Genomic DNA, 17734 nt, shown 5'->3' on the forward strand with positions numbered 1-17734 from the left:
ACCTGGGCTCAGCATCCACTTCATTCTCAAGTACACAGCTACTCACTTTTCCTCTGTGTGTGTGTGTGTGTCACACACCAGTACTGAGGCTTGGACTCAGGATCTTGGAATCTCACTTGGCTTTTTCCACTCACCATTGGTACTCTACCATTTGAGTCGTGCCTCCACTTCCAGCTTTTTGCTGATTAATTAGAGATGAGTCTCATACTTTTCTCCCTGGGCTAGCTTCGAACCACAATCTTCAGATCTCAGCCTCTTGAGTAGCTAGGATTGCAGGTGTGAGCTACCAGCACCTGGCTAATAGCAACTTTATTTAAGCCAGATGTCAGGTATAAAGATCAAAGAATAAGAGAAAGGACAGCACTGTTTCAATTGGAAAAAGGAAGACAGAGAGGTTTCATCTAGGACATTGGCACAGAGACTTGTCTTGTAATGAAGACCTGATGATAGCACTTTGTTGTTATATATAATTTTATGCTTCCCAAAAGTTTTTGTTCCATGAGTATCGTTTGATCCTCAAAATGACTCTGTCTTCCCATGTTACAGATTAGAAAACTGAGACCCAGATACAGATGTCACACAGTATTGGAGTACTATTTTAAACCAATCCCTTTAGACTTCATTTTTCCCAGTGCCTTTCACAGACAGAGCAAGCTCCATCCTTCTTCTTCTTCCCTAACTTCACCATGGAAGTGGAAACAAATGATAAAGTACTCCTAATACAAGAGCAGGAAAGATGAAGAAAACCGGGTGCATGTAGCTCACACCTAACTACTCAAGAAGCTGAGATCTGAGGACTGCAGTTCAGTGCCAGCCCAGGCAGGAAAGCCTGAAAAACTCTTATCTCCCATGAACCAGCAAAAAGCTGGAAGTGGAAATGTGGCTCAAGAAAGTGGTAGAGAACCAGCCTTGAGCAAAAAAGCTAAGACTACAAGGCCATGAGTTCAAGCCCTAGAACTTGTGCGCATGCCTGTAAACACACACAGACACACACACAGACACACACAGACACACACACACACACACACACACACACAGAGGATTATCTGGGGGTGAAGGGCATAGTAGGTGATGGGTTAGGAAGGCCTTCCTGTAGCAGTGACATTTGCCTTGCAACCTGCCTGTCAAGAAAGGGGCAGCCATGGGAAGATCAGAGGGCAGAGAATATAGCAGATGCAAAGGCCCTAAGGCAGAAATGAACTTGGTGCATTTGATAGACTGAAAAGGCCATTGCTGCTAAAGCTAAAGGGAGAGGGGGTTACAAGACGAGGTCAGAGGGAAGCACGAGGCAGGTCAGGCAGGGCTTATACTGTGGCGGGGTAAGAGTTTGGATTTTGTTCTAAATGCAATGGAAAGCTCTTGGGATATTATTAAGCAGGGGGCAATGAGATCTGATTTGCTGTTTACAGAGATTATTCCTAATACAGCCACTCCAAGAATCAACTGGAAAGCAGGGTGCACAAGCAAATGCAATTGTCTCTTAAGCGCATCATTTCCCCTTTACCTAGAAAGCGTCTGTCTCTCCGACCCCGTTTGGTCTGTGGCCTTGCGGGTGGCATCAAGTCTGCTTCGAGAGTGTTTATTCCATTCCACTGCCACCACCCTAATTCAAGTGGTTTTTTTCTTCTTCTTAATTTTATCAAGCTTTTATAATCTTTATTATTTCCTTCCTTTGGCTAGCATTAGATTTAGTTTGCACCTCCTACACACAGTATTCTAGGGTGCGAGGTGTTTGTTTCTTGTTCATTTTTATGCCAGTACTGGGGCTTGAACTTGTGCTCTTACTTAGCTTTTGTCACTTAACGTGGATGTTCTACCACTTGAGACACAGCTCCACTTCTGGCATTTTGCTAGTTAATTGGAAATAAGAGTCTCATGGATTTGTCTGCCCAGGCTGGCTTCAAACCAGGATTCTCACATCTCAGCCTGTGGACTAGCTAGGGTTACAGGTGTGAGCCACCACACCTGGCAAGGCTGCTTGTTTGGTTAGTTTGGTTTTTGCCTGTACTGAGCTTGAACTCAGGGCCTCAAGCTTACTCGGCTTTCCTGCTCACAGCTGGCACTCTACCACTTGCACCAAAACTGCAGCATCTAATTCAAGTCCTTGAATAAAGGACTATGTATGTGGCTCACCTACTCAAGAACTTTCAACCGTTTCTCCAGTGCTGAGAAACCAAACCGACACTCTCTAACCCTTTACCACCCATCCTGAACTGTCTTCTCCCCCATTTACCCCACACCTCCTGTACACAGGCCAAATAGATGGACGTGGTCTTCCTGACCATGGCTGACTCTTACTGATGCTACATCAGTAAGACTTTCTGCTTTTGCTCACTAGATATGAGCCTTCCGTAGGATTTTGTCTAATCCCATCCCTCTGTGTGTGTGTGTGTGTGTGTGTGTGTGTGTGTGTGTGTGTGTGTGTGTGTGTATGCCAGTACTGGGACTTGAACTTGGGACCTTGAGCTCTTGCTTTTCACTAAAGGTTGGTACTACACCACTTGAGCCATGCCTCCACTTTGGGCTTTCTGCTGTGGATTGGGAAAAAAAAAAAAAATATATATATATATATATATATATATATATATATATATATATATATATAATGGTTCTGGGGACTTGAACTCATGGCCTAGGTAATGTCCCTGAGCTTTTTTGCTCAAAACTAGGACCCTACCACTTGAGCCATAGCTCCACTTCTGGCTTTTTGGAGACTAACTAGAAATAAGAGTCTTATGGACTTTCCTGCCTGAGCTGGCTTTGAACTGCAATCCTAAGATCTCAGTCTTCTGGGAAACTAGGATGATAGACATGAGCATCAGTGCCTGGCTATCTTTCTCATTTTTGGGGCCTGGGCACTATCCCTCAGCTCTTCAGCTCAAGGCTGACACTCTACCACTTGAGCCACAGCGCCACTTCTGGCTTTTTTCTTTTTGCTTATGTGGTACTGAGGAATCGAACCCAGGGCCTCATGCATGCAAGGCAAGCGCTCTACCACTGAGCCACCTTCCCAGCCCCTTTCTCATTTTTTTTTATGCCTGCTAATACCTAGCAGATAGATATTATGGCATGCAGGAGGTATATGAGAAATACATGATGAATGAATGAACAAATGAATGAGAAAATGAATAAATAGACCAAACATCCTTTGGGCTGCAGTGCCCAAAGAAAATTAAGAATAATCCTAAGAGGGAATAAGAAGGTTCTGGCCCTTTCATCTTTCCAGTGGCCTCCTTGGAACTCCAGAGAAACACAAATAACCCTGGAAGTCATTCCCCATTGTTTTCAAGAGATGGATGTCACCTGAAGTCACTTGGGAGTGACAGAATTAGAAGCTGTGACAGTGCTGTAGGACATAGATTCCTACTACCCACAGTCCTCCGGTCCCCACCATGGGTTGATGGGAAATCGTGTAAAACCGTTTCCCTTAGCAATTAATTTGATTTGAGTAGTTTCTTGTCTGGGAAAAAAAAAAAAAGATACTTTCAGCGAATTGCTTAATTCTTCACTGTACAGTATTAGAATCCCAGAAAGACTGAGTTAGGGTTGATCTCCATCAAGCTGTTTTCATTTGTTTGGTGCTCAGTCCTGGGGCTTGAACTCTCAGCCTCACATTGTCATTTGGCTTTTTATGCTCAGGGCAGGCACTCTACCACTGGAGGCAAAGCTCCCTTCTGGTCTTTTGCCCTTCTCTCCTTCTCTTCCTTCCTTTTTCTCAGGTACTGGGAATTGAACTCAGGGCAAGCGTTCTCTTTACCTTTCAATGTACAGATGTTAAGTGTGGGGGGTACCCCCCATGGAAGGTACTCCTAGGACCCAGGGAACTCCTCAGCTCAAGGTTCGTTCCCAGACCTCCCTATTGTAAGGACGTGATTCAATGACTCTCACTTAAAGCAATGGAATATACAGCGGAATAAGAATCTCTACAAGTTGCCTCTTAGAAGACAGGTGTTAAAAATGAATTACTGCCGGGCACCAGTGGCTCACCCCTGACATCCTAGCTACTCAGGAGGCTGAGATCTGAGGATCACAGTTTAAAGCCAGCCCTGGCAGAAAAGTCTCATAGACTCTTATCCCCAATTAACCAGTCTTAAAAAACACACACACACACAACAAAAACAGCAGGAAGCCAAAATGTGGATCACATGGTAGGGCACCAGCCTGAGCATTAAAGGTAAGACACAGCACCCCACTGGGAAGCAGACACTTAGCAATCAGCGCTCAGTGGGGCTCACTGGCCACTTCCCACGAGCTCTTGAACGAAGTAGCACCTTTGCCTCGACCGTGCCATGCAGGGAGTGGGTGTTGATGGCTGTTGTACTCAAGGTTCTGCGGGCGAGGAGCAGGGATTCGAACTCGGGGCACTTGATCACATCCCAGGCTCTCCTTGTCATGGGCGTTCAGGTCATCACTGCTGGCCCATTGCATCATGAATTTCTGTATCTATTAAAACTTTGATAGGACAGAACGCCGGGACTAATGGCTGAAACGAGGGCAGGAGATTAGCAGGGATTTCAATGATCCTGTGGATCTCTGACCTCTTTACCAAAGAGAATCAGAGGCTAGCTCTAGCAATTTTCTGAAACTTTCATTAATTTTCAATAAATGTGTACAATCTCATTTTTGGGGGGGGTTTGGCTCTTTCCCCAAATTAAAATCTCCTTGTTTTTGTGTTGTTGTTGTTGTTATTGTTTGCAGCGTCTCATTATAGGCAAATCTCTGGCATGGTTTCTGCCTGTCTGTTTTGTTTCTTGCCTCCTTTGAATTTCTGCATTGCTTCCTTTTGGAAGTTTCTTCCCTTTTTAAAAAATTTCTGTTTGTTGGCTTTGAAATGAAAGACACCCCCAATGCCAAATTGTGATTTTTCAGGTGAAGTCATAACGTCACTGTAGATCGTTAAACTGTTTTATTGTAATTACTGAAATCGTCAATGGCAAATGATGTGCACTATATTATTTTCTGCATTATTCTTTATTCCATTCTCGAAGTTAATATAGCCTATTAGATCTCATTCATCCTTCCCACTGCTGCGGCACAGCAAGCAGATGTCTCCATTGAGCAACCCACAATGAATCCGAGATCTTTTTCCTGAGCACTTCCAAGGAGAGCAATTCACAGCCCATCAGTGAGTATGAGCTGTTTCAATTGTCCCTCCCCATGTACATTAGTGCGCACTTGTCTACATAAAATTTCAGAGAATCACAGGCATTGAAGATAGAAAAGACCCGTTCGTTTATCAAGCTTTCCCACTCTGCCAGCAAAACCAAGCAAAGGAAGTAAGTTTATTAGTTCATACTATTTTAATGATGCTTCTGGATAATAATGGCAATTTCTCTTGATCGTGCCTAATCAATCTCTTGCATCCTAAAAAAAAAATCAGTTAGGATCTTCCCTTCCTTTTCTTTTCTTTCTTTTTCTGTGTGTGCCAGGGTTGGGGTTTGAACTAGGGGATCTCACATGGCTTTTCCAACAAAGGCTGGTTCTCTACCACTTGAGCCACACCGCTACATCCAGCTTTTGGCTGATTAACTGGAGCTAGGAGTCTCATATAATTTCCTGCTAGGGTTGGCTTCAAACCTTGGATCTCAAAGCTCAGCCCCCTGAATAGCTAGGATTAGAGGCGTGCGCTACAGTGCCCAGCCGATTTAATTCTATCTTTTATAAAATCACTGGTGTGAAGAGAAAGGACTGTGTTGAGGTTTCTGGTATTATCACCTTAACCCCTCCAGGACCATAGCAAATGCCATCTCCTGCAGGAAGCCTTTCCCTGCCACCACCATTCCTTTCTCTGCCAAATTAATTGTTTTCTCCTTTGACTACCACAGTTCTTTGATCCATTGCTATATGCTTTGTAATTAGTTGTTTGATCATCTGTCTCCCTCCTCCAGGATGAAAACACCTTAGAAGTAAGGGATTCAAGCCCCAGCCATCATCTGTTTCCTACAATACCACACGGCACACCACATATATTCATCATATTTTAAATGCTTTATGTTATATGTTTTATGTTGTGTGTTAAATCACCTCTTTTGGTCTTAACGACTTCATTTATATATATATATAAAATATATTAATATATATACTATGTAATATATTAATATATATTAAGCCAGGCACCAATGGCTCACACCTGGAATCCTAGCTACTCAGGAGGCTGAGATCTGAAGATCATGGTTCAAAGCCAGACTGGGCAGGAAAGTCCCTGAGACTCTTATCTCCAACTCACCCAATAAAGTTCAGAAGTGGAGGTATGGTTCAAGTGATAGAGCACCAGCCTGGAGAGAAGAAGCCAAGGAGGGTGCCAGGCCCAGCGTTTAAGCCCCATAATAAATAAATAAATTAGTTAAAATGTTCTTGTCTGTCCTCTTTCCAAATGTTGCCTTGCCTGGTGTTATCCTGACAATCAGATTCAGATGGAGGCATGAGATCTTTGCGGTGTGTACTTGGCACTCTTCTTTCTTTAACCAGCTTCTCCTGCTGCCAGTGTGCCGAACAAATACCACCCCAACAGGACCTCCACCTGACTCAGTCACATAAGGTTTTGGAGAGCCTTTGAAGTCAGATGAAGCTAGGTTTAAACAGACGTAGCCTGGATCTATCATTGTCATTTAATAGTTGCCTAACCTTGTCCATTGACACTCTCTAGACCTCAGTGTCCTCTAAGAGACGGAAATGGTAATAGCACCCTGTTTAAATGATGTAATATATGAAAGAACTCAGCCCAATCCTTAGTACATAGCCAATACTCAGTAACTATGAATAAATGATAGAACAAGTGAATTGGGGGAGGGGGGAAGATAGGTGTGTGTGTGTGTGTGTGTGTGTGTATGCCAGCACTGAGGCTTGAACTCAGGGCCTTGTGATTTTAATTGGCTTCTTCCACTCAAGGTATTCTACTCCTTGAGACATACCTCCACTTCAACTGGCTTTCTGCTGCTTAAGTAGAAATCAGAGTCTCATGGATTTTTCTGCCCAGGCTGGCTTTGAACCATGATCCTGAGATCTCAGCCTTCTGAGTAGCTAGGATGACAGGCGTGAGCCAATGGCACCCAACATAACAAGTAAAATTTCAAAGCACGAATGTTTTCATCAATGTCTCCTTCCTTTCTATGTCCAGTTGAATGGGGGCCTATTATAATCCAAGAATGTATTAATCACATTAAATATGTGATACCTCCTAATTTCATTCTCTCTCTCTCTCTCTCTCTCTCTCTCTCTCTCTCTCTGTCAGTCATGGGGCTTGAACTTGGGACCTAGGTGCTCTTTTGCTCAAGGCTGGTGCTCTACCACTTTGATCTACAGCTCCACTTCTGACTTTATGGTGGCTAATTGGAGATTAAGAATCTCCCAGATGGGCTGGGAAGGTGGCTCAGTGGTAGAGTGCTTGCCTTGCATGCACGAGGCCCTGGGTTCAATTCCTCAGTTACCACATAAGCAGAAAAAGCAGGAAGTGGCACCATGGCTCAAGTGGTAAAGTGCTAGCCTTGAGCTGAAGAGGTGAGGGACAGCGCCCAGGCCCAGAGTTCAGGCCCCATGACCGACAAAAAAAATAAAATTAAAAAAAAAAAAGAATCTTCCAGACTTTCCAACTAGGTCTGGCTTTAAACATAGATTCTTAGATCTCAGCCTCCTGAGTAGCTAGGATTACAGGTGTGAGCCACCAGCGCCCAGTTTCTAATTTCATTCTTATAACAAGGTACCAACCTAATAATTTTGAATCCCTATTTTCCAAAGGACTAGAGTGAGTTGGAGAGAGAATAAAGAGTCCATGGTCACAAAACAAGTTCAGGTCAGATTGTTCTTGAAGCAATGGATAAGAAAGATCAAGAATAGAATAGCGAAGTATAGAGAAACAAAAACCAAATCCTCACACAAGAAGAAAGCCCAGGCCCCAACTCCTTACAGAAGCAGCTACAGGTCCAAGTTCAGGACTACGCTGGCCTTTGGGATGCATTTTGGGGATGCCACCTGTCTCCCTATGCACTGATTCTTGCTTTCTCCTAATGTAGGAGATGGAACGAATCACCTAAGAGCTAACGCTTTTTTTTTCTTTTTTTGTCAGTTATGGAGCTTGAACTCTGGGCCTGGGCGCTGTCCCTTTGCTCTTCAGCTCAAGGTTAGCACTCTACTACTTGAGCCACAGCACCACTTCTGGTTTTCTTATTGGAGTTAAGGGTCTCACAGACTTTCCTGCCTGGAGTGGCTTTGAACCATGATCCTCAGATCTCCTGAGTAGCTAGGATTACAAGGTATGAATTTACCCTGTTTCATGGTCTTCTGAATGCAGTTATACTAATGTTCATCCATGACACATTTGGATCTCTAATAACCCGCTTATCCTTCCTTCTTTAGACTTCCATGGTGATATAGATTAGACATATCAAATACACTTGCTGCCAGCTATGTGGAAAGACGGACAGGCACCTTTGATAGTTTTCTCCCTAAAGGTAGTGTAGTCTTCCGTCAATCACAACAGCTATGCTCTGCCTACATCCTTTTACCTAGACTACAGGTGAACTTAAGATCCTTGGACAACTCAAACCATAGGTTGACATTGAATCATAAAGCAGGACCCAGAAGACAAATTCACTGGGTTTTATCTTGCAAATTTGCAATAGGGAATTCTGAAAAAAATAAAATAATCATCAGGAAAATTACAATTAGAAGGATATCAGAGAAGAATCCAGGATTTTAAAAAAAGCCACCAAGAAGGCAAGATAAAGAAAGAAGAGCTATGGGCAGAGAGTAGAACCCACAATGAAGTGTAAGCGAGGTACATGCTAGTATTGACGCCTGTAATCCCAGCTGCACAGGAGGCTGAGATCTGACTATCATGATTCAAAGCCAGCTCAGGCAGGAAAGTCCATGAGACTCTTATTTCCAATTAACCAACATAAAGCCAGAAATGGAGGTATGACTCAAAGGGCTGAGTGCCAGCCTTTAGTGTAAAAGCCAAGCAAGAGTGTGAGGGCCTGAATTCAAGCCCCAGTTCTAACAAACACGCACGCACATGCGCATGCGCACACTCACACGTAAGCAAACAGATGTGAAATTGAGAGAGGTTATTCAGAACAAGGCAAGAACACAAGATATCAGGGAAGGTCCCTGAGAAAAGCAACAGGGTGATAGGAGGAGACGGCCAAGAGATGAAAGCCATTTCTCTATCAGCTGACCAGGAAAGGGAAGGCTGCTAATTCTGATTTCCAGTTCTGAGTGTCCCCCCTCCCCACCCTGCCCCATGAAAGCCTCTTTTCTTGAGCAAACTCTGGACAGTCGGTTCTTTGCAATTGGAAGCTGTTTTCAAGAGGTCTCAGCTCTTAAGACCTTTTCTCTTTTCTTTCTTTCTTTCTTTTTTAGAGAACTAGGGAGCACTGTTACCTTCTTGACTTTGGATGGTCACAGCCACAGATTCTGGAAAGAGATATTCGCTTTTCTCTGACTACCCAGACCGCCTCAATGTCTCTGTTGTCTATTACTGAGACAGAAGTAAACATCTTTCCAGCTACTACCTAAGTATAATACATGGTTCTAGCAAGGGTAAGAGGCAAATCTCTTTATAGTTACTGATTCTTTGACACAAAAAAATAAACTCTTAGCTGGGCGCTGGTGGCTCATGCCTGTTAATCCTAGTTACTCAGGAGGCTGAGATCTGAGGGTTGTGGTTCAAAGCCAGCCTGGGCAGGAAACTTCTTGAGACTCTTATCTCTAATTATCCACCAGGACACTGGAAGTGGCCCTGTGGCTCAAGTGGTTGAGCACTCACCTTGATCTGCTGAAGGGTCTCAGGAACAGCGTCCAGGCCCAGAGTTCAAGCCCCATGACCAACAAAAATAAATAAACTCTTAGTAGGGAATCACAAAGCCCAATAATGGAAACACGAAGAATAGTAGTTTTAGGGGGAAAGCCAGAGACATACAAAGAAGAAGGGTTGGGGAATATACAAAACATTCATTATGAATGTGAAATTTATTCTTTGCAACAAGACAAAAGAATAAGCTAGGTGCCTATAATGCCAGCTACTCAGGAGGCTGAAGTCTGAGGATCATGGTTTGAAGCCAGCCCAGGCAAGGAAAGTCTGTAAGACTCTGATCTCCAATAAAGCACTCAAAAGATTAGAAGTAGAGCTGTGGCTCACAGAGTTGAGCACCAGCTTTGAACACAAAAGCTTTCGGACAGGGCTGGGAAGGTAGCTCAGTTGTAGAGCGCTTGCCTTGCATGCATGAGGCCCTGGGTTTGATTCCTCAGCACCACATAAGCAAAAAGAAAAAAGTCGGAAGTGGCGCTGTGGCTCAAGTGGTAGAGAACTAGCCTTGAGTTGAAGAGCTCAGGGACAGCACCAAGGCCCAGAGTTCAAGACCCATGACCGACCAAAAACAACAACAAAAAAGCTCTGGGACACACACACACACACACACAACCAAATAAACGAAAGAGGAGATGAGCAACAATAATATGTAGAATATGCTTTTTATTCCCTTTATGTTAAGTTAGGCTTTACCAATAACAACATTTTACACATCTCCACATAATACACTGTATGTTCTATAAGCCTACTGCTAAATTCATTCCTGTTTTCTCATCTTACTCTTACATATGTACTTTTTAGAGTTGCGAGGAAATTAAGCAAGATTTCCAATGCCAGAAACTGAAGTAACTCAGAATAAACTAACAACATTCTATGTAAAAAATAGAGTCTTCAAAGCCCAGTTTCCAAATTAGAAAGTAATTATATATTTTTTTTGAAACACTAATGATCCTCCTACCTCAGCCACCCATATACGGGGAATACAGTCTTGCACTACAATGCCCAACGAAACAAACAATCATATCTTACACATGTTTTTCTTTCAGATGAAAAAAAGTAAAGCTAATTAGAAGAGTCATTAGTATACTCACTGTCAAAGCAGCCTTGAAATGGTCTCTCTTGCTATACCCACAAGATACTATTCTTCAAACATGGCAGAAGAATTTACTCTGGGCTTTGAAAAATTGCCTGAAGAGCTATGGTGTAAAAATTTTATAGTATATCTTTTCGAAGGTTTAACCAATTCTAAATGGATAGTGCTTGAAATTTCTCAGAAAGGAGAGATGGTTAATGAAAATGTCATTCATTCTCTACAGTCTGTTCACTCCCAGTCACATTTCACATCCTATCTAAGGTATGTACCTACTACACACGTGTAACATATATGTAACACATCGGCAGGTCTTCAGTGATATTCTTTAGGAGTTACATGTCATATTGTCAATAATCCTGTCATCCCCAAAGCCTGTATACAAACACTACAAAGAGAAGCAGCACTGTGTCTATTTTTTTTTTTAAGCACACCTGTAATCCTAGCTACTCCGGAGGTTGAGAGCTGAGGATCGAGGTTTGAAGCCAGCCTGGACAGGAAAAGCCAAGTCACCACCAAAACATCAGCAGTGAAGCTGAGACTCAAATGGTGGCTGTCACAGACAGCTCCTGGGCCTGGAGTTCAAGCCTCAGCACTGGCCTGAGAAAAATAACAGCCTACTCTTTTGAAAATGGTTTTAGTGTCTTTCGCACCTGTGCTTTCTGCATGCTAACTTGGCAAATTCTCTCCTACGGCAGGGCTCCGAATCCTACTTTCTCCTAATGTTCCGTATAGTTGGCAGCTGCCTGTGGAATGGGCCCCCTCAGGCCACCAAGCGCGTTGCTAGCCACAGTTCTTGAATTTGGCTTCATACAAATGAGGTGACCACGGACTGGGGTTGTGGAGTCTCTTATCCATGGAGTCGGGTTAACAACTGACTGGCAGAGTGGGAAAGAATCTTAGGAATGAGTTGGTCCAATCCCTTCATTCCAACAGCAGCCCAAAGTATGAAAGGGATTTTGGTAAAACCCAAAGCAGAAGCTGGTCCCATGTAGAAAGCATGCCATGGTTAAATTAGAATTGGGGATCCTTCTTTTCTCTTTTGGTACTGATACCAGAACTTGAACTCAGACCCTACATTCTTGTTTGTTTGTTTTTTGCCACTTGAGCCATATCTCCAATCCCAGCTTTTTGCTCATTCCTTGGAGATGAGAGTCACAGGCTTTTGTCTACCTGAGCTGACTTTGAACTAAGATCTTCAGTTCTCAGCCTTCTAAGTATCTAGGATTACAGGTAGGAGCACCAGCACCCAGCCCAATCTTTAAAGGAAAGTCATCCAAACCAAGGCAATTATTTTAATATCATATCCACATAGTGCCAAATCGCACGATGACTCCCTCCATTTTCTGTGCCTCATCTCTGGAAGAGATAAGCCATCTGAGACATTTAACCAGATGCCTGCTCACCCTTCTTGTTTCCTGGGAGTTCTTGAGTGAGTCACATCACCTTACTCAAATATACACACGTATAAAAACATGACTTCATTCACTGGCTTGCTATAAGAGAGGACTAAGCAGACATTTTACACTGCATTAAAATGACAAGGCTTAAAAGGAATGAATGGGAAAATGTTCTGTTTTCCATATTGATGTCTTTTGGGGGGAGGGGGTTGAAATTTCCTTCCACAAAAGTATATATGTAAGTAATCATTGGTGACTAGCAAGTTTGGGGGGCTTATCGGCATGCTGTGATTGTTTTGTCTGTACTGGGACCTCCAGCATTTCTACTTAGACAAGTATCTGCACATAACCATTTAGTTATTTTTGTCCTGGTACTGGGGCTCGAAATCAGGGATTCCTACTCTCACTTGGCCTCCTGGCTGGAGCTCTATCATTTGAGCCACACCTCCACTACCAGCATTTTTTTTTTTTTTTTTTTTGCTGGTTAATTGGAGGTAAGAGTTTCCTAGATTTTCCTTGAATGAGATCCTCAGATCTCAGCCTCCCAAGCAGCTAGGATGACAGGTGTGAGATGCCCGCACCTAGCTCCTGACATCTTTTCAAATGTCCTAAATCCTTTGCACTTGTATAGTCTCAAGGGATGAAGACCGCCTCTATCTTCGCTGTCTGACTGGGACATTGTTCTTCCAATTAGGTTCTTGTTTAATTCATTCCTCAATGCCCCAATCTCTGTGGATGACATGTCCGATGCCAAAGCAGCCTGCACTGCACCCCCCCCCCCCACCTCTCACCCACTCCTGGCAGTGAGGGAGGGCAGAAGGGAGGAAGTGAGCAAAGACTCCAGTAGAAAGAAGGCCTGGGCCACAGGTGTCAAATGCAGACCAGGCAAGTTCTGACTGCCATTTAAGTTGTCGCTACAGTGTGGGTTGGGTTTGTCGCAGCGTAACAACGCTGGGTGCATCAAAATGACTCTAATTTTACTCATGACATGACTTAACCACACAATGTGTGTGGGTTCCCAAAGGATAGGCACCAAACCTATGATTTACGTGTGGGTGGACATGTCTGTCTTCTTCTTTTTAAACTATTAAATTAATCTTAAAAAAAAAGAAAAAGAAAACAACGCCAGATTGACAACATTAAAGACAACAGTCCCCCGAGTCTTCCAGAGACGCAATGTAGAAAGCAGTGATAAAAATTCTAACACAAATCTGCCTCCTTAGAAAAGATTGACATCTCAGCCCAGTATTCTCCCCAAGGGAATGCAACTCAAGGCTAGTGCCCTACCACTTGAGCCACAGCACCACTTCCGGCTTTTTCTACTTATGTGGTGGTGAGGAATCAAACCCAGGGCCTCATGCATGTAAGGCAAGCACTCTACCACTGAGCCACCTTCCCAGCCTGCCAGGTCTTTAAAAAAACCTTTTCCATGTGTAAGTGGCTATGTGTCCTGGAAGGTGGGGAAAGGTCATGTCTTGACAGTAAGGTCTTGATGATTCCCAAATAACCAGGGATTGTGTTGGTGTTTCCTACAGCTAAGTGTCAGGCTGTGAAAGATGGGGTAAGATGAGGGCTTCCTTGATCACAGTCCCCTCCAAATCCCAGTAGGGTTTAACAGTATGGAAAGGCTGCTACTGACGTGAATTACCCAGATAACAACTGTTACATAGACTGGCATATAGGAAAGATGGGGTATCTATTTATTTGTTTGTTTATTTATTTTTAGTACCAGTACTGGGGCTTAACCTCAGGGCCTCACACTCTTGCTTCCCAGCTTTGAACTACCATCCTTAGATCTCAGCCTCCTGAATAGCTAGGATTAAAGGTAAGAGCCATCAATGCCTGGCCGGCCAAGATGTGATTTAGCAGTCCAGTGTAGAGGGTCAGTAGATTTTACGCATGTATCTTGCTGTCATAGTGGTAGGTGGGGTGGGTGTGATTTGTCTTCGGCCTTTGGAACTACTGGGCTCTGAATGCTATCAGTGCACTGCCAGGCGGTGGGGTCGAAGGGCAGCAGCCACACAGAGAGACAGGCAGCTCATGTGTGGTCACAGATCAATAACTCCTATGATTTGATCTATAATGCTATCTCTGTGCTGTTCAATATACATGATCAGTGTGATAGCTACTGAGTTGTGTAGCCAGGTGGTTAATATTGATCATACAGGCAGCTCCCTGAGGACAGGGCACATCATGTCTGGCTCTTTTTCTACGTCCTCTGTGCCCAGAATGGGGTCTGGCATACAGTAAAGGTCCACCAAAAAAAAAAAAAAAAATTAGCTGAGCTGTGCCCTGGTGGCTCATGCCTGTAATCCTAGCAACTTGGGAGGCTGAGGTCTGAGGATTGTAGTTTGAAGCCAGTTCAGGCAGACAAATCCAAGACATGCTTCTCCCCAATTTACCAGTCAAAAGCTGGAAGTGGAGGTGTGGCTCACATGGTAGAGCACCAGCCTGGATCAAACAAGTTAAGCAAGAGTATAAGGCCCTGAGTTCAAGTCCCAGTACTGGCACAGGAAAAAAAAGATGCAAAAACTGCAGCTCTGGTCCAATAAAACATCAAATTGAAGGAGGTTGTGGGGACCTTCATGTCAGATGCAGGCCTGCTCACATCTTTCCTTCACCCTGTGTCCTACCCAGCAGTGGAGTCCAGGCTTTTCTGGAACACTGGGGTTGTTCTACACTGGGGTTGCCTGTCTCCAGCTATTTCAGACTGGAGTTCGAATGGCAGGAATCACAGCCTCCCAGACTTTGACAGTTTTTTGTTTGTTTCTTTGTGGGTTTTTTTTTTTTTTTAGGCAAGTAAGTGTGCTTGGAGTCACAGAAGACCTAGAATTAGCAAAGAAAGCCAAATTCCCCCAGAGAATTCCGGTAGACCCGCAACGGATAGCTTCTGAAAGCAAATCCCTGTGTAAAAGAAAGCAAACCCACAATTCCAAACCAACAGCAGCAAGAACGACAACAAAAAAAGATGACTTTCTTATTTTGCTTCCAAACACACACTTTAAAGATGAATATTACTGATTGTCACCTTCCACTCCCATCGCTCAAGATGTCACGTTAAACAGCAAAAAGGCTTTATCCACAAAACCACCAGCAAGTAAACAGCCAGCGCATTTTACCCTCACACCGACACAGTAAGATATTTACTCTCTGATAAACGGCGATTGTAAATAAATCTCATTTAATCTCTAAAAGCCACAATAAAAATCTTTAACGTCCAAGGTAGAGTTTACAGCCCTGCCAGAAAACACAAGATCTTCACTCAATGACTATCACTGGAAGCACATTATTTTCTCTCTCCAACATCTCCCATTGACCTTCATAAAAAAAATATATATATATATGCACACACATATGTATATATGTGTGTGTGTGTGTATATATATATATGTATGAGGAGGAAAAAGAAAAAATCCAACCCCTCCCATCACATTCTCTGTGAAAATCAGCCAATAAATCTAAGGAAAAGACACGTAGAAAAGGACAGAAGCCAACAGGTGGAAAAGGGTTTTTGTTTTCTAGGAAATGCTCAGATCCCCAATGTGTGCTCTCCGGGTCTGTCTGTCTTGGGGTGCCTTTAGGGACAGTCTTTGACCATGGCTGGTGACCATCCAGTATAATGCCAACACTTCTACTTTGGGATGCCACCACATTTCTAGCTTGGAGCTTTCTCGAAGCCTTTTGAAACCGAGTGATTTGTTTTGTTCCACTGACTTCCAGACAGTCAACCAGGCAGCCCCCCTTCACACCTACCCCCCAAACTAGCTCTCTGGATGTTACAGATGAGGAGACTAAGGCACGGGGGCGGGGGAGGGCAACCTTCATGTCTTTGACAGTGTCTACCAACAAGAGAAATCCCTGCAACTGGGAAAGTTTCTGGATTGTGTTGAGGCAGAGTTCTCTCTTTCTCTCTTTCTTTGCTCTTCCTTCTTGCCTTTCTCCTACAGGCAGCTTGGGGGTGGTGGGTGCTAAGGGCTGGGGGTACCACCCCTTCCAAAGAGGCATGCCAGGGCAGTGTGAGGCACGCACGCACGCGCGTGCGCACGCACACACACACACACAGATCCACAGGCACACTTGCACACACACAGTTGCTTGCAATGTCTGCAGTCACTCGTCAAACCCCAGCCTGGGAACTGCGCGGCAAAGCTTCTAGGCCTCTTTGGGCTTGGTTGGCTCTAAGGCTTCCCTGAGCCGAGGCTCTCTCTACCCTGCTATCCTGCATCTTTCATGCCTCTCTCTCTCTCTCTCCCTCTCTCTCCCACCCTCCACCCTTCCACCCTCTTCCCACCCCTCTCTCCTTCCACCCCTTTCTCCCCCACCAACCCAGAGGCACAGATCCTGTTACTGGGGTTCTCTAGAAAGAGGGGCCACCCCCACCCCCATCCCCAGCCCTGAGCTCCTGGCAAGGACTAGCAGCAGTGAACGTGGGAGCTCCCATCGCAGGACGCCAGCACGGGCATGAGACCTCCACTCCCAGACCCAGCAAGCAGCCTGCCACCGAAGAAGCGATTGTTAAGGGCTCTTACCTTTTTTTTATGAGGAGAAATTCTGGAGAATCATTTCAGAAACTGAGGGGGAAAAGTGAATGGAGACCCCCCCAAAAAAGACCCTTTGCCTGCAATCCCTGGCCTCCCGGTATCAAGACACCAGGACAACATCAAAGCAACTTAGGGGGAACACTTTAGGGGCCTATTGTCTGCTCTGGTCTGATCTGTTTTTCTTCTGCCTCCCCCTCTGGCTGTGCTCACACTTGGTACGGCCCAGGCATTCATGCCAAGTAGCTTTCACACATGGAAGCTTGTCTCCAGCAATTGCTGACAAGCCACAAACAAGACATTCTCCCTCCCTTCCCCGCACCCCTCCCCCGCCCCCCGCCCCCTCCCCCCTCCCCACCCGTCTCCCCTCCTCCTTTCTTCTGAAAGGCAAACTAAAAACTCTCCAGTGACAGGCAAGCTTGGCCTAGCTGTGCATGCACACACACACACACACACACACACACACACACACACACACACACACACACACACACACACACACAGCTCAGCTAGTTGCTACCTCACTGGTGAAGTTAAGAGACAGGAAAAAAAAAGAAAGAAAGAAAGAAGAAGAAGAAGAAAAAAAAAAGCCCAGGCTGAGTTGAGTTGGGGGCAGGGAGGGAGAGAAAGCAAGGGAAAGCCACCAGCGCTGAGCCCTGGGGGGGAAAATGGCAGAAGAAGAGAGGTATGCCCTTTGGAGAAAAAGGCAGCCGTGGCCGCACACGTGGGCACGCGGCTCACACTCAGGGCCGTCTGAGCTCCTGGAGCAGGGAAATCAATGACCCAACAAAGACACAGCGCAGAGTCTCCTCCGCTTGGCATGGGGTGGGCGAGCCAAGAGGGAGGGGTGGGGGGCCCAGGACTGAGGGTTTCGGCTTCAGCATGCTTCTTTTCCTTCCTT

The 17734-nt window shown here is 44.7% G+C and overlaps 1 protein-coding gene across 1 annotated transcript in view; it reads right to left on the reverse strand.

Moving 5' to 3' along the window:
• Nucleotides 1-17003, reverse strand: part of Bcl9 (BCL9 transcription coactivator) — a 65394-nt gene extending 48391 nt beyond the window's left edge. The window contains exon 1 of the mRNA XM_042685627.1: nucleotides 16825-17003. The gene's annotated coding sequence lies outside the window, so the exon portion shown is untranslated. The remainder of the gene's footprint in view (nucleotides 1-16824) is intronic.
• Between the last annotated feature and the right edge of the window lie 731 nt (nucleotides 17004-17734).

This window comes from Dipodomys spectabilis, unplaced genomic scaffold, assembly GCF_019054845.1.
Source record: "Dipodomys spectabilis isolate Male_0828 unplaced genomic scaffold, ASM1905484v1 ptg000002l, whole genome shotgun sequence".
Classification (NCBI taxonomy): domain Eukaryota; kingdom Metazoa; phylum Chordata; class Mammalia; order Rodentia; family Heteromyidae; genus Dipodomys; species Dipodomys spectabilis.